The sequence below is a fragment of the Ursus arctos genome, unplaced genomic scaffold (genome assembly GCF_023065955.2).
Source record: "Ursus arctos isolate Adak ecotype North America unplaced genomic scaffold, UrsArc2.0 scaffold_30, whole genome shotgun sequence".
Lineage (NCBI taxonomy): Eukaryota > Metazoa > Chordata > Mammalia > Carnivora > Ursidae > Ursus > Ursus arctos.
In genome coordinates, this window is record NW_026622986.1 from 26323599 (window position 1) to 26339627 (window position 16029).

The 16029-nt window shown below is 40.2% G+C and overlaps 1 protein-coding gene across 1 annotated transcript in view; it reads left to right on the forward strand.

Moving 5' to 3' along the window:
• The first annotated feature begins 960 nt into the window (after window positions 1-960).
• USP6NL (USP6 N-terminal like) overlaps window positions 961-16029 on the forward strand; it is a 176064-nt gene continuing 160995 nt past the window's right edge. The window contains exon 1 of the mRNA XM_026478631.4: window positions 961-1201. The gene's annotated coding sequence lies outside the window, so the exon portion shown is untranslated. The remainder of the gene's footprint in view (window positions 1202-16029) is intronic.

The window sequence follows — 16029 nt, forward strand, 5'->3', positions numbered from 1 at the left end:
AGTGCAGAGTTGCCAGCTTTAGTAATTCTAGTTCCTGGAATCAAGGACAGGAAGCCTTTGTTATTTGCACACCCTAACTTTTCTAGCTTCTATTGAATAAATCACTTAACTGTCAGCTAATTACAGTGTTGGAAAGTTTACATCATTCATCTTTTTATGGCACCTCTTAATGGAAGACTCTGGAGATTAAAACTCTTGACAATTTCCATGATATAAAAAAGGAAAGCTGACCCAGAGAAAGATGGGACAAAAGATGAACATTTGGGAAATTTTATGCAGCAATGGGATCTGAAATAGTAGCCTATTTAAAGTAGTGCTGATTTGAATACTTAAAGTTCCTGAAAAATGACAAAAATGTGATTTCTGTTAGAAGCAATACCATTTTACTGAAGGAATCCTCATTTTGCACCTACTAACTACCCGGCACTTGCTTGTTCCAGGTGATAACCTTATGAGGCAGGTACTAGTATATGTCACTTTACAGATGAAGAAACCGAGGCACAGAGAAAATTAGAGTGTCCAAGTTCTGACAGCTAGTAAGATGAGCCACAAAAGAAACACGCGGCAATCTGGCTGCAGAGATCATGCTCTCGGCCACTACTCCATCGACCTCACCCCTGCTCTCACCCATCCCTTGACCTTTTTCAATTGGACAGCTTAAGTGGGTCGTTTCCGCGCCGTGCCTCGAAGCCCCGCTCCGGGGTCAGAGTCTGCAGTGCGGAGCGGGTCCTCCTTCCCTCGGCCGTCCGGGGTCAGAAGCGCCGCTTCTCTCCCAGGATCCCGGGGAGTTGAGCCCGCACCCCGCAGCCTTGGAAGCGCGCCCCCGCGGACGGCGGGAACGCGGGAGCGGCGCGCACGTGCCGCCGGGAAGAGGCCGCCCGGCCGCGCCAAGATGGCGGCGGCCGCGGCCGCAGCGGCGACGGTTGGCGGTGGCCCGTGAGGCGGGCGGGGCCGGCGGCGCGGAGGCGGGGTCCCGGGCGAGCCGCCCTGGGAGGCGGGGGCCGTTTCCATAGCGGCGGCAGGAGGTGTCGCGCCGGGGAACTTCCTGGTTCCCGGGCTCGGCTTCGCCGGGATCCTCTTGGAAGGGAAACAATGGGGCGGAGGGCACTGCGGTAGCTGCCGCCGCGCCGGGACCTGCTCGGCTGCCTCGACTCCCCGCTCTGCCCCCTCCCACAGCCTCCGCCGACGGGACCGGCCGGAGGTAACTTCATTTCTTCATCTCCCACCGCAGGGGGCCGGCCGGCGGCGGCGGCGGTCTCCGGGGTTTCCTCCTGGCAGGGACTGGGGTTGGCCCCTGGGAGCCGGACGCCGCCATTCCCGACCCCGGGGAGGTGGACGGAGCTAAGGCTCCCTGCCTCAGCCCTCGAGGGTCAGGCTCCGGAAACGTGTGCGGGACCGTCCTGGTGCCCCCTGGAACCTCGATCGTGGGGCTCTGCGGGAGTGATTGGCAGGCTGGCGGGCGCCGGGTGGGGGGCGCTGGGGCGCAGGGGGCGTGCGGGGAGGGTGTGTGGGGGACGGTGCGAAGGGGGACCTGAAGGCCGGTGAAGGGGGCGGGTGGAAGGGGCCGGGGTCTACTAGATCCGGGGGGAGGGGAGCCCCGCTGCCTCCCCCTCCCCCCGGAGCAAGCTCCGGTCCCCGGGAGACGTGTCTCCTTACAAGTTTCACTTGCGTCCTGCGGAGTGCAAGTGGGCAGGACTGAGGCAAACTTCGCTCTTTTAAATTATTGCCTTCGTGCCGCAGAACTTTGTTTCGACTAGGCTAGAGGAGGATGGGGTGAATGAGGGATCTGGAGAGCCTGGAAATCTGTGCGCTTTTGCAAAGTTTGCAAAGTAGTTCAGAGCTAACAGCCGTGTGATGGTGCGGCATATCTAATGCGTGCGAATGGTTGCTCGCAGGTATTTTAATGCCAGGAAATTCGAGCAGTCCGTGAATCCACATTTCTATAAATTGAAAGACATTTCTATAAATTGGGTATAAAGCTCTTCCCGCCCCCCCCCCCCCCGCATTTTAATCCACAGTTGCTTTTTAGTCAGCCGTTAACAGGAGTGAAATGAGTCCCTTATGGGACTGGAAAGGATGTTTGAATTGGGGCAATATCCAGTCATGGGAAATAATGTGACACAAATGGGGGGAAAAGTGGGGACACGATCTTAAATATTTTGCTTGCTGGAAGAAAGCGATTTTAATCCTATGTTAATCCATTTATAAAGGGAATTAAGTCTCTTGGATACATACTTAATATTTTGTAGTCAGAAAAGTTGATCATCGTGGACAATCCCCTCATGTTGAATCTCTGGGAAGTTCTATTAGAGGGAAGTCAGGGTACTTTTTTCTCTTGTGAAGTCATTTTAATAAAAATTAAGCTAGCTAGTAGCAAATGAACAGTGGTGTATTTGCTTTTCTCACTCTGTCAGACCCTAAAATTAAAAATACTTCTGGGTTTGCCATTTTTGATAATAAAGTTTGTAAACATAGTTTATATTTTTACTTAAAATGAATATTGACCCTATGTTGTATTCTACATAGACAATTGAAATATGTCAACATATGAAAGAAAAATATTATGCTAATAAAAGTATGATTTAATTTTTAAAAGAAAACAGGTATCCTGGGTTAACAGAAATTCCTTTGCTGATTATATAAAGAATTAGTGAGTCGTCACAAAGGCATTTGAAGAAGCATCTTTTGCCAGACATTAGGAACTCGGGCCCTGAGTCTTGGTGTTTGTGCCTACTTACTGTTTTGAGCTAGCCTGTCAGACTCCCTGGTGTACTTGTTTCTGAAAAGGATAGGATAGCCCATTCATTACCAGTTACATCAGTGTTTGACATGAAGTATCTCCTAGTGAGGACAACTGCCACTGGCTAAACAAGCCAGTATGTGCAAGTGTCAGTTTTGCCGCCATCTGTTAATGGACTGGTCATCCTTAGCGTTTTTGGGGAACCAAGACAACTTCCTGGCAGGGTGGATTCAATCTGGGCCTCCAGTGCCAAGCAGAGGTTGTACTGGTCAGTCTGGGCCACCATGCGCACATCTATCTCGAGTTCCTGTTAGTTTTGTAGTCTGTGAAGGTGGTTGGAAAAGAGGCCAGTAAATTAAAGTTAGTGGAAAACTGAAAACAAAATTACTTCGGTTGAAATGTGCTAGGCATGTTAAGGGGGTCTGAAGCTGGCAGAGACTTTGCTACAATATTAGAAGTTTGGAAATTGCTACTTCAGTTAGAAAGAAAGAGGTAGGTGATTACATTTTCTAGTTTATGTTTGCAATTTCACTTTAACCATTTTTGTTTTGTTTTAGTGCAATGGTATTGTTAACAACAATATTCTGACCATTTGTTATCAGAAACTTAGGGCTTCTGGATGGCTCAGTCCGTTAAGTGTCTGCCTTCAGCTGAGGTCATGATCCCAGCATCCTGGGATTGAGTCCGGAATCCGCCTCCCTGCTCAGCGGGGAGTCTGCTGCTCTCTCTCCCTCTGCCCACCCTCCTGCTCCTGCTCTCCCTCTCTCTCTCTCTCCCCCACTCTCTCTCAAATAAATAAATAAAATCTTAAAAAAATAAATTATATAAAAAAGAGACAGTTACAGTGTGTCCCTTCAGGGCGATTTTTGAAAGGCATATTGCGTTTAGATGAGATTCGCTTGTATTTAGAGTCTCTTTTTTTCCCCCATTAAAAGTGTCTCACTTTTTACAGTGGAAGTCCATCAAAAAGTAATATTAATTTGAAAGACATCTGTCTTCTACCACATTTCATTATAGTACATGGGGGTCAGAGCATGGGAATTAAGAGTTGCAAACATTTGGATTCTCAACTGGTCTATGCCATTTCCATGTAAATAACTTAATTTTTCATGTAAATAAGTTAATTTTTAAAAGCTTGTTTCTTTGTAAAATTGGGAATCATAAATTTGGATTTGTTCATTCAGCAAGTATTTCTTGAGTGCCTTCTGTGTATGTCATGACCTCATGTTAGGTACCTTGTTTTCAACCACAGGGGGATAAGTCCTTTAAAGTAAAGTACAGGGAGCTATAAAACCCATGACTAGGAAATCTAACCTGACTTAGGGGTGGTGGGGCAAGCTTTCCCAAGGAAGTGACTTGTAAGATTTGGATACGGAGGAGATAGTGGGTGAAAAGGAGAGGGGAGTAGGTGGGACACTGAGGATAAGAGAAGAGCGGGCACATAGGGCCTGAAGAGACTGTTGTGGAGGTTAGATAAGGATGCTTGGGTATCAGTTAGTTCCCCACAAGGCTTGGCAGCAACCACTGTTCGTTGTGTAGAGAAGGCTCTTGGCACCAAACTCCAGACATCTGAACGAAGGGCTCAGTCTTGTTCCACAGCCATTATGGAAAGGGAGTCAGTCTAGTTGCCTCCAGCCACAGTAGACCTGGAAATGACTGTACACTTTGGTGTCTAGTTTTTTTTTTTTTTTTTTTAACTCTGGCACCATTCACTTGTGAGTTTCTGTATCCGAAAGACGGGAATTAAATGTTAAATGAGATTCTTTGATTTCTTTAAAGAGATACTGTATGATATGAATATAGCATTTCGATTTAATTTTCCTAGCATTATTTCTTTGGAAGAGCTTAGGCTACCTTACTTAAAATATCTACCTCTCACAAAATGGTAGTAGTAATCCACCCTAAAATAAAAAATACTTCTTAAGTGGTAGGTAGTTTCATTTGCCTATAGGAAGATCAGAAGTGACTAGAGTTTCATATCTTGTTTGCTTAAGTGTTTTTGTACTAAATAGATATTTTGTTATTCTTTGATAGAGGTATAAGTTGCACCTTTGTCTTGCTGACATTTGTGTGTGTGTAGAAGAAGTTGCAATTGTATCCTGGAATTTTCCTTTCACTAAATTAACAAACGAATTAAAAAATATTAGAGTAATTTTTTTCATGAAATAAATGAAAGAATATTGTTTTTAAGTTTCTTAATATATTAATTTCAGTAATCTTAAATAGATCAGTAGTGGCAAATTAATATTTTATTATGGAATTAATGCAGTATTTATAAGCTAGTTGGCTCTCTGGGCTTTTCGTTCCTGTTTGTTTTTATTCGGTTTTGAACATTTTAATGCTTGTTAGCATATCTGTAGTAAGGTAAGAAAAGAGAATGTGAAATAAGATTTTGAGAAGTCAGTCACAATGGGAAAAAATTGAATAGACGTGGTTAAAATTTACAAGAGTTAGGTATATGTGCATTGGCTAGATAGTTCTGTGTATTTTGCTTATGACTTATAAAAATGAATTGGCATACAATAACTATTGACATTAATGTTTAAAAATTAAAAAAAATCTATTTGTCTTACCTGTTTTTTATGTTTCTTTTTTCTTGTTGTAGCTTCCTTTTGGATTGTCTTATTTATTTAGAGGGTGGGGGGGGTGTTGAGAGGAGAGTGCAGGGGCACAAGTGGGGGGGAGGGGCAGAGGGAGAGGGATGGAGAGAATACCAAGCAGGCTCCACAGTCATTGAGTGTGGAACAAGATGTGGGGCTCAATCTCATGACTCTGAGATCGTGACCTGAGCCAAAATCAAGAGTCAGATGCTTAACCGACTGAGCCACCCAGGCGCCCCTGGATTGTCTTAAAAATGAGTATTTCATTTACCTCTTTTTTATTAGCTTGGTATTATCTATTCCTTTGCTGTTCCTTAAGTGTTTGCCTAAGAAATTTTAGGGGCGCCTGGGTGGCACAGCGGTTAAGCGTCTGCCTTCGGCTCAGGACATGATCCTGGCGTTGTGGGATCGAGCCCCACATCAGGCTCCTCTGCTATGAGCCTGCTTCTTCCTCTCCCACTCCCCCTGCTTGTGTTCCCTCTCTCGCTGGCTGTCTCTATCTCTGTTGAATAAATAAATAAAATCTTTAAAAAAAAAAAAAAAAAAGAAATTCTAGTAAGTTTTCTCAGCTTATCAGAGTGGAGTATTGAGACTTCTTTTTTTCCAGAGAATGAAACATTTTAAAACATTTATAAACATTTAAGTTAATTTTCTTTCTTTCTTCTTTTTTTAACCTCTTTCATCATTACCATGTTTTAAAATGCATGTATAGTTTAAACCCCATAGATGTATTTCTGTTGTTTTACACTGTTATTACTCAGTTAGACTTCCTGCATTTTCTTTTCCTTCGTTCCCTCTTGTGTTACTAATCTTCCAACTGAAATAATTCTCCTTCTGCCCGAAGAATACCCTTTAAAAGTAGACATTGTATTGACAAATTTTCATACTTTTTATTTGAGAATGTTTCTTTTTCACCTGCATTCTTGAAAGATACACTTTGCTAGGTATAGAATTCTAGACTAGGGATACATACATACATGTAGTTACGTATTCGTCCTTTGGAGAAGAGATTATTCTCTAATATTTGGCTTTGTTTCTATTGACAAGTCAGTTATAGTTTATCACTTCTTTATTGGTAATTTGTTTCTCTGGCTATTTTTGAGATTTTTCTTTTTGTCTTTGGATTTCAAATAACCCTGCCCTTTCTTGCTTGGGGTATATCCCTTTTGATGCTGTGTCTGGATGTCTTTCATCAGTTTTGGATAGCTCTCAGCTGTCATCTCCTTAAATATTGCCTCTTCCCCATTCTCTTGCTTACTCTTTCTGGGACTTCAGTTCCATGGTGTCAGAGCTCACCGACTCCTCTGTGTATTTCATTTGTCTTCTGTATTTTCCACTCTTGTTTCTTTTCTGTTCTGGATATTTCCTTGTGGTCTGTCTTCCAGTTTACTAAGGTAGTCTTTACCTCTGTTTAATCTGCTCTAAATGTTATTCTCCAGTTTCTTAATTTTGGTTAATTGTATTTTCATTCTAGAATTTCATTTTGTTTCCTTTTAAAGTCTGCTATGCCGTTTTCCTAATTTGTAATTGCCTATCAAAATTTTCAAGCTTTGCACATATCTCTTTGAACAGAGTAAGCTATCCCATAGGTTTTTTCTGTGATCTTTTGTTTCTCCAGGGGTCTTATTTCCCTATGTGCCTGCTTATCTTTGATTGTATACTGTTTATTCTGTTTGAAAAAAATATTTCCAGAAGTAATTATAGATTTAGGTAAAGATTTTTCTGTTGCTTTTGCCAGGCACTTGGGATTACCTTTATTCAAACTGAGGGTTTTTTGAGTCTGTGCAAGGACTGGTTTAATTTACTTCTGTGTTATCTCTTCTGGGATTCAGCCTTTTGGGGTCTTACTCTAAAGCAGGGGATGGCTCCCTTGGTGGATCTTGTACTCTGACATTTTGTCTTCCTTCCAGTTTTTGATTAGGCAAGCATTTCCAGGAGGGAAGAAACCCCAGGGTGCCGTCCTCCTCTCTGTTCTCTTGGACTGTGCCTCATAATTCCTTATTACCTCATCAGTCCTTTGATGAGTCCACTTTTTTAAAAAAATATTTTATGTATGTATTTATTTGACAGAGAGAGCGTGCGCACAGGAGGCAGAGAGGCAGGCAGAGGGAGAGGGAGAAGTGAGAGCCTGACATGGGCTCCATCCCAGGACCCTGGGATCATGACCTGAGCCAAAGGCAGATGCTTAACTGACTGAGCCCCTCAGGTGCCCCCCTTTTAAATTAAGGTATGATATACATATGATAGTGTGCACTGATCTTAAATGTATACTATGAAGAATTTTTATAAATGTAATGCAAGGTCTAATAGTTGTTCGGCATATAGAACATTTTTGCCACCCCAGAAGGCCCTGTCATACTCCCTCCCTGTCCATACCACCTTCCTTCCCTGCCTCAGGTCACAATTACTCGGTTTTCTATCACCATAGACTAGTTTTGTATTTTTTAGTTTTCTTGTCAAAATAGGATCACGTGGTACGTTCTACTTTCTTGTGTCTGATCTGGCTTTTTCCGGTCAGCATTGTATAGTATCAATGAAATTCAGCTCTATTGTTGCACATAGCAGTAGTGTTTCTTTTTTATTGCCCTGTACTTGTTATTGTTACTGTGGCACCTAAAAAATGGCCTCAAAACTCAAAGACTTAAACAGTGACAACATTTATTTTCTGCACAGCACTGTAATTTGGGCAATGCTTGTCTTAGCTTCATTTGGTTTCAAGTAGGGCTGCTTCAAGACTGGGCCTAATAGCATTTGAAGGTTTGCTCACATGTCTGCTTGTTGATGAACACCTAAATGTGTCCTGGGTGTGCTCACAGCACGGTGGCAGTGTTCCAAGGGCTAGCGTCCTGCACCCACGTGCAGTGGGGAGAGGGGTGGAGAGCCCATAAGCCAGACAGACGCTAGATTGCCTCTTAGGACTTGGCTTTGAAGCTTAATGCAGTTTTAATTCCACCACAGTCTATTCTTTGAGGCAGTTATGAGCCTGCCTATGTTTAAAGAGAGGGAAAACAGACTCTACCTCTTGATGGGGAGAGTCGAGATTCTGGAAGAGCATGTGAGACCAGAAACACTGTAGTCACCATTACTGGAAAATATAGTGTGCCATAGTAGTAGCCTCATATACAAATCTGTCACAATTTATGTGTCCACTCTGCTTGTAATAGGCTTTTGCATTATTTCCAATTTTGAGCTATTATAATAAAGCTGCTATGAACATCCTTTTTTTTTTTTTATTAAGATTTTATTTGTTTATTTGACAGAGAGAGAGAGACAGCCAGTGAGAGAGGGAACACAGGCAGGGGGAGTGGGAGAGGAAGAAGCAGGCTCCCAGCGGAGAAGCTTGATGTGGGGCTTGATCCCAGGACTGTGGGATCACGCCCTGAGCTGAAGGCAGACGCTTAATGACTGAGCCACCCAGGCACCCCTATGAACATTCTTATACATGTATTTTGTTGGATTTATGTACTTCCTTCTTTTAGAAGTATCCCTGGGTAGGGCACTGTTGAGTAATAGGTCGATACAATTTAGCTTCAATAGTTATTACCAGTTTTCAAAGTGGTTACACCATTTTATATCTCTGGTATTTTTAAGAATTAAAAAAATTATTTGTCTAGCTTTTTAATTGCAAGAGGATTGGTGTGTAATATGTGGTCTGGCTTTGTTGGAAATATAGATCCCTTGTCTTATCTTTTGCTTTCCCAGCCAGATGCTTAATTATTGGAAAATCCCCATTTCCAATTTCTAACTAGATAGAATAGTCTGATTGTGAAGTAACATTAGTAGTAATTTTTAAAGAAGCATTTTAGAATATGTATTCAAATTAGTGCTAAGTATAGTTACCATTAGCAGACCATTTGCATTAATTGCTGAAGAGAAATTTCTGAAATTTCTTTTTACAACTTGCTTTTTGGGAATAGTGAGCCCCATCCCTCAATTTATATCACATTTTGTTTTTGATCCAATGCTGTATCATGAGTTTACATTCTAAGCTCATTCACCAACTTGCTTGGGAAATATTTTTCAATTGCGAAAACTTTTTCCTACAAAGTTGATAATCTGCCATCACGAAGGATTGCCAGAAGAATGCCATCCAGGTTCTCCCTTCAACCTCGGGGTTACTTTTGATTACTTCACTATTAATAGTCATTTTAACTTTTTTCCAAGTGTCATTTGAATCTGGTCTTTTTTTTTTTTTTTCTTTACATTTTAGACCAATTTATTTCCGCTCATACCTGGTTTTCTGCAATAATTTATTGATTGATCCTACTAATAATAATGCTTAGGAAGTTAGAATTCTCTTAGTTATTCATTGAATTAAGATTAGTTTTTAGGTCATAAATCTTACAGTGCTCAAAAGAGAACTTAAAAATCATTTCAGCTTGGGTGCCTGGGTGGCTTAGGTGGTTGAGTGTCTGACTCTTAATTTCTGCTCGGGTTTTGATATGGGGGTCATGAGATTGAGCCCCGTGTCTGGCTGCCTGCTCAGCATGGAGTGTGCTTGAGTTTTCTCCTCCCTCTATCTGCCCCGTCTCCACCCCTCCCCCCCGCAAGCTTTCGTGTGCTCTCTCAAATAAAATGTTTTTTTAAAAAAGATCTTATTTGTTTATTTGAGAGAGAGCACGCGCGCGCACGCACACAAACCAGTGGGAGGGACAGAGGGAGAAGCAGACTCCCCGCCGAGTCTCCATCCCTGGACTCCAGGACCATGACCTGAGCCAAGGCAGCAGCTTATCTGACTGAGCCACCCAGGTGCCCCTAAATAAATGACATCTTTAAAAATATCATTTCAATTTATTTTTTTAAAAATAAGACCTGAAAAAAGCTGAATCAGTACTAGTATATATAAGATATTTAGTTTACCAAAGCATTTTTTTCATGTATAATCCTTTGACAATCTTGAGTGGTAGGTGGGTTGGAAATTTTAACTCTAATTTTACAGATGAAGAAACAGAGTCTCAGAGTAATGAAGTGACTTGATCTGCAGTCCTAGAGCTGGTTAATGGCAGAGCTGTCCCTCTCGCATCTAGGACTTCTTGTATGTTGAGTGATTTTCTTACAAGGCTCACAATCTACTGAATTCCAGTTTTATTGACTACATTAATTTTCCTCTCTTCAACTTTATGTATTTACATTTTACGGCCCATGAATTTACTCATTTTCCTTCAGCAGCATGAGCTGAAGCTCTTCACTCCCATTTTGTCCTGGCTGTGTTTTGTTAGTGGCAAGATGGCTGGGACCAGGTTTGTCTTGATTTTTTATCTCAAGCCCCTTGAGAAGTTTTTTGCATATCGTCTAGCTGAGTAAGTATTTATTGAATGGATGGATGGATGGATTCTTTGTTTAGAATCCAACTAGAGATAGTGTGGTATTTTTAGCTGACTTTTTAAATGATGCCAGGCCTCTGAAAATCGATCTATTGTATCCTTCATTTTAGCTTTTATCCGTGGAGTTCAGGCATTAGGTGCGGTTCTGATAGTATGTATCAAGTGCATTAGGCACATACAACATGTGAACAAATTACGAGCTGCTTTTGAAAGGCTCTGCCTCTGTGACTGTAAGTGAGGAAGTTTGTCAATGGGTATTTGTTTTTCTAAATACCTAGTTGACCTGTTTACCAGTGTATAGCTACTAGAATTTGATAAGTCCTTCTGGAAACCTAACTCAAATTCTACCTGCAGAAGGGGAAGAAATTAGACCTCATTCTTATCTGATGCTTCATTAACATACATGTGTAAACAAACCGAGGAAATCCAATGATTTCACATTTTGCCCATCTCATTCTCTGATCTTATTAGCAGGAAGTACGTTTGTTGATTTAGTGAATAGGATAAACAAACCTCCTTTCACTCTAGCAATGACAGATTTATTTTACTTCTCTTGAGCTGGGAAAATATCTAAAGCTGTTCAAATTTAGCGCTATGTTTCAGGGGGTATAAATTGCAGAAAGCGCATTCTTTTATAGAATGACTAAGAATTGGGAAACGAATGATGAGTTTAATATTAACTGAAGTTATTTCTTTATCCAAATGAGAAGACATTACCTGGAAATGTGCCTCAGCATATATATTTGAACTAATGAACTATGAATCTGAGTTAAGAAAGAAAAGTAGTAGAATTACTATGACCTAAGTTCCACAGGGATAGGATCTTTGTTTTCTTGGCTGTGTCTCCAGAGCCTAGAACACTGCCTGGCTCATAATAGCTCTTCAGTAAATATTTATTAAATGAATAGTACATTTGTGTATTTTTTATCTGTTTTAAATTTAAGAACCTAACATTAATCATTTAAGTGTTGGTTTATAACCCTTTGGGAAATAAATTTAAATTGCTGACTGTGAGAAGGCTGCATAAAGTACATTGTTGAGCACTCATTCATTCCCTGTCATTAAATTTTCTTGAGACATTTAAAAAATGGATACATGAGAGTCCATTACACGTAAATGAACATTTCATTTAGTCCATCCCTTATTACTGGATATTTAAGATATATAGATACATATTTTTTTCTTTTTCTTCTTTTTTTTTTTTTTTTGCTGTTACAAATAATGCTTCAATGAAGGAAATTTTCTTCAGCTCTTCCTTGGAATGGCAGTTCAACACATAGCAATGTTGCAAAACAGAGTCTAGGAATTTCTACTAGAAAATGAACTTGGATTGTACAACTCTGAGGGTGAGATCAGAAGCTTTAGTGATCAGACAGCTGAGTTCAGCCAGCACAAATGATAACAATTCTTTGCTGCTTTTACATGTGGGTAATGTATAATCATCAGTCTTTGCACATGAAAGTTCACTTGTAATTTGTTGTGGAGCTGCTTATCACTTGGTATTATTGTCTTTTACTTTTAAAGAATGAATGAGTCACTACAACTCTTTCTGCCTCTTAATTATAGTTTAAAGATTATAAATGCATTTAACTCCTTTATATAGCTACCTTTTAAAAAAGATTTTATTTATTTATCTATTTATTTATTTGGGGGGGAGGGAGGGAGGAAGGTAGGGAGAAGGAGGAGCAGGGAAGGGGCAGAGGGAGAAGCAGGCTCCTTGGTGAGCAGAGAGCCCGACGTGGGGCTTGATCCCAGGACCCTGGAATCATGCCCTGAGCCGAAGGCAGACACTTAACTGACTGAGCCACCCACGCACCCCATGTTGTGTTACTTTTATTTATAATCATTTCACTTCTGAATTTTATTGGAAATTTTTTGCTTTTTCGTATTAAAATATCATAAAATATTATATTCATACACAAAGTTATGTGTAGTGTGTGTTGCATAATGGTGTCCATATTATCCCCTTCTTCAACTTAAGTGATAGAACATTATCAGTACCCTCTTGGATTACATCTTCCTGCTTCTTCTCCTTATTGCACTGCTTGTCCTGAGGAAACCAGCAGCCTCAACTTTAAGGTCTAGCATTCTCTTGCTTTTCTGTATAGTTACAGTATGTGTGTCTATGTCCCTAAACAGCTTATTGTTAATTTTGTGTATTTTGGAAATTTATGTAAATGGTATTAGTATGTGTGTGTGTATGTTCACAAATGTAGTGAGTAAAGTTTTCTAGTAAAACTAAAACTAACAAATTTAATTTGCATTTAAAGTTAATGTCCTTATTCTCTGTATTAGTCATCGTTTGCAATAATAATGCTGTGTAACAAACCACTGCAAAATTTCAGTGGTGTAAAATGACACACATTTATTTCTAGCTCATAGGTTTGGCAGTCTCTGCTGGGTTTGGCTGGGTTTGTCTGTAAGTTGTGGGTTGGGTTGGGTTGGGGTTTGTGCTAGGTGTCTACTCATTCTAGGACCAGTAGCTATCTGGGGTGCATTATAGGAGATCAAGAGAACAGACAAGCTCAATCCTCTTAGAACCTCCACTTAGAACAGCGTCAGTCCAGCATGTCATATGGTCAGGTCCTCAAATCCATGAGGTGGGGTGTATACGCCCCTCCTAGGGAAGCCACAGCAAGAGCAATGGGTAAAGGCAGACATAAGAACAAAAGATAGTGTCTGCCATATCTTCCTCCTGAATAACAGCATAAAAACTTGGAATATTTCCATTCTTATTACCTCTATTCTAGATTACATGCTGTTGTTCAGTACTTTAGCTCCTTTTTTGTTGTTGTTGTTGTTGTTGTTGGTAACTCCTAATTTAGAAATCATACCTCTAATATTTGTTTGCATTTACTCATGTTTACAGTTTTTTTTTCCTCACCATTCTTTCTTGTATTTCAGACCTCCTCTTTGGCATCATTTTCCTACTTTGTGATTATAGTTTTGGAAGCAGCCTTAATGAGGATCTGTTTACTGTATATTCCCTCAGTTTGTGTCTGAAATTTTCATTATTTTGTCATTTTTCTTGAAAAGATAGTTTGGCTGAGTTGAGTATATAATTATAGTGAACAGTTTATTCCTCTTAGAACTTTGAAGATATTATTCTGGTGTCTTCTGGCTCCTGTTGTTGCAGTTGATAAATCAGGTGTAAGTCTAATTGTTGCTTTGTAAGCAATCTGCCTTTTGTTTCTGGTTGCTTTTAAAAACTCTTTGTCGTTGGGGCACCTGGGTGGCATAGCGGTTAAGCGTCTGCCTTCGGCTCAGGGCGTGATCCCAGCGTTATGGGATCGAGCCCCACATCAGGCTCCTCCGCTATGAGTCTGCTTCTTCCTCTCCCACTCCCCCTGCTTGTGTTCCCTCTCTCGCTGGCTGTCTCTATCTCTGTCAAATAAATAAAATCTTAAAAAAAAAAAACCTCTTTGTCGTTGATGTTTCACAGTTTCACTATGATATCTCTGGGCGTCAATTTTCATTTTATTTATGCTTTCTGGAATTTAATGAACTTGAGTCTGTACATTAGTATCTTTCAGCAATTCAGGAAAATTCTTAGCTGTTCTCTTTTTGCAGATTGTCTCTCCCGCATTCTTAATGTTCTCTTTCTAAAACTCCAATTAGATATACATATTAGATATTTTTTTAAAGATTTTATTTATTTATTTGACAGAGACAGTGAGAGAGGGAAAACAAGCAGGGGGAGTGGGAGAGGGAGAAGCAGGCTTCCCGCTGAGCAGGGAGCCTGATGTGGGGCTCCATCCTAGAACCCTGAGCTGAAGGCAGAAGCTTAATGACTGAGCCACCCAGTCGCCCCCATATTAGATGTCTTAATTTAATATTTAAATTTATTAATTTAATTTATTAATTATGTTTAATTAGATGTTTTAATTTATTTTTCATGTCTCTTAATCTTCCTTTATTTTTTTGTCTTTCTTCGTTGTGTTCTGGATAATTTCAGATCTGTCTTCTGGTTCAGGGGCACCTGGCTGGCTTAGTTGGGAGACCATGTGACTCGATCTCCAGGTTGTGAATTTGAGCCCCATGTTGGGTATAGAGATTCCAAAAAAAATAAATTAACTTAAAAAAAAATAAAAGGTTATCAGATCTATCATCTGGTTCATTAATTCTTTCTTTAGCAGAACCTATTTTGCTGAACTTGTCTGTTGAGATTGAATTTTAGTTATCCTGTTTTTCAACCTGATTCTTTTCCAAATCTGTTGCCTTCTTTTTTGGTCGTATTTTCCATTTCCTATTGTTTTTTGAAACATTACTGTCCTTTCCTTTTTAACATATTTGTGATTATTTCTGTTGAATCTTGCTTAGGCCTAGTTTTAAAAGTTTGAAGCTAATTTTTACTATAAGTGTATCTGTGGAAATGCTTGTGAGACCTGGCTTAAGAGAGCTTTCTCCCAGAAAGAATTTGCAATTGAGGACACTGTGAAACCAGGGTCATTTGATTTCTAGGCTTGAGATTTTTATAACATACAAGTGTATGGATTTGAACTTGAAACCTGTGTGAAGGTTGGTTTTGGTTACGGATTTCCAGTGAATTCTCCCTTCCCCTTACCTAAACACAAATAAACCTAGACTCAGGAGAGAATTCTCCTTTAGCTTTCCTTTGGGGCAGTTTTTTTTTTTTTTTTAATAGTTTATTCTTTTTATTGAAGATGTGGTGCTTTAGGGGCCAGGCCTTATGTGCTTAACTGTAGTCTGACTTCCTATGTTGTACGGTGTGAAGCTTTGACTTTCTCCCAGGCATGACTGTCAACACTGAAAGCCCTTCAGCATTGTCCAATAGAATTTTCTGTGATAATGGAAATGTTACACATCTCTGCTAATACCACAACCGGTAGCCACATTAGAAATGTCTGTAGTGCGACAAAGGAATGGAATTTAAAATTTTACATGGTCTTAATTAATTTAAATTTAAAATGCTACGTGTGGCTTGTGGCAACAGTATTGGACAATGCAGCTTGGTTATGGGAGATAGTCAAATGCCTCTAGGGCCATCGCTGATGTCTTTGCCTACTGACTCTCTTTGTGCTCCTGTTCATTTTTTCAGTCTAAGGATTCCTCTTAGTTGCTTATGAGCTTTGCTCTTCATTTCAAAGAATAATTCTTGTATTTTATTAAATATGTTTGATGTCATGTAGCAAGAGGGTTCCCAATCCATTTGGACACAAGAATCTTGGAAACAAATACCTGACAGTATATTTAGTGGGAGAAGTACTTATCTTGAATGATATAAATTGGAAAGTTCACAGTAGAGTAGTGGACGTTCTTCAAATGGAAACTGACCATGAAGTTAAAAATTGTGAGGAAGAATTAATTAAATACTTCTTTGCCATCGTCCTTATTCTTCAAAAAA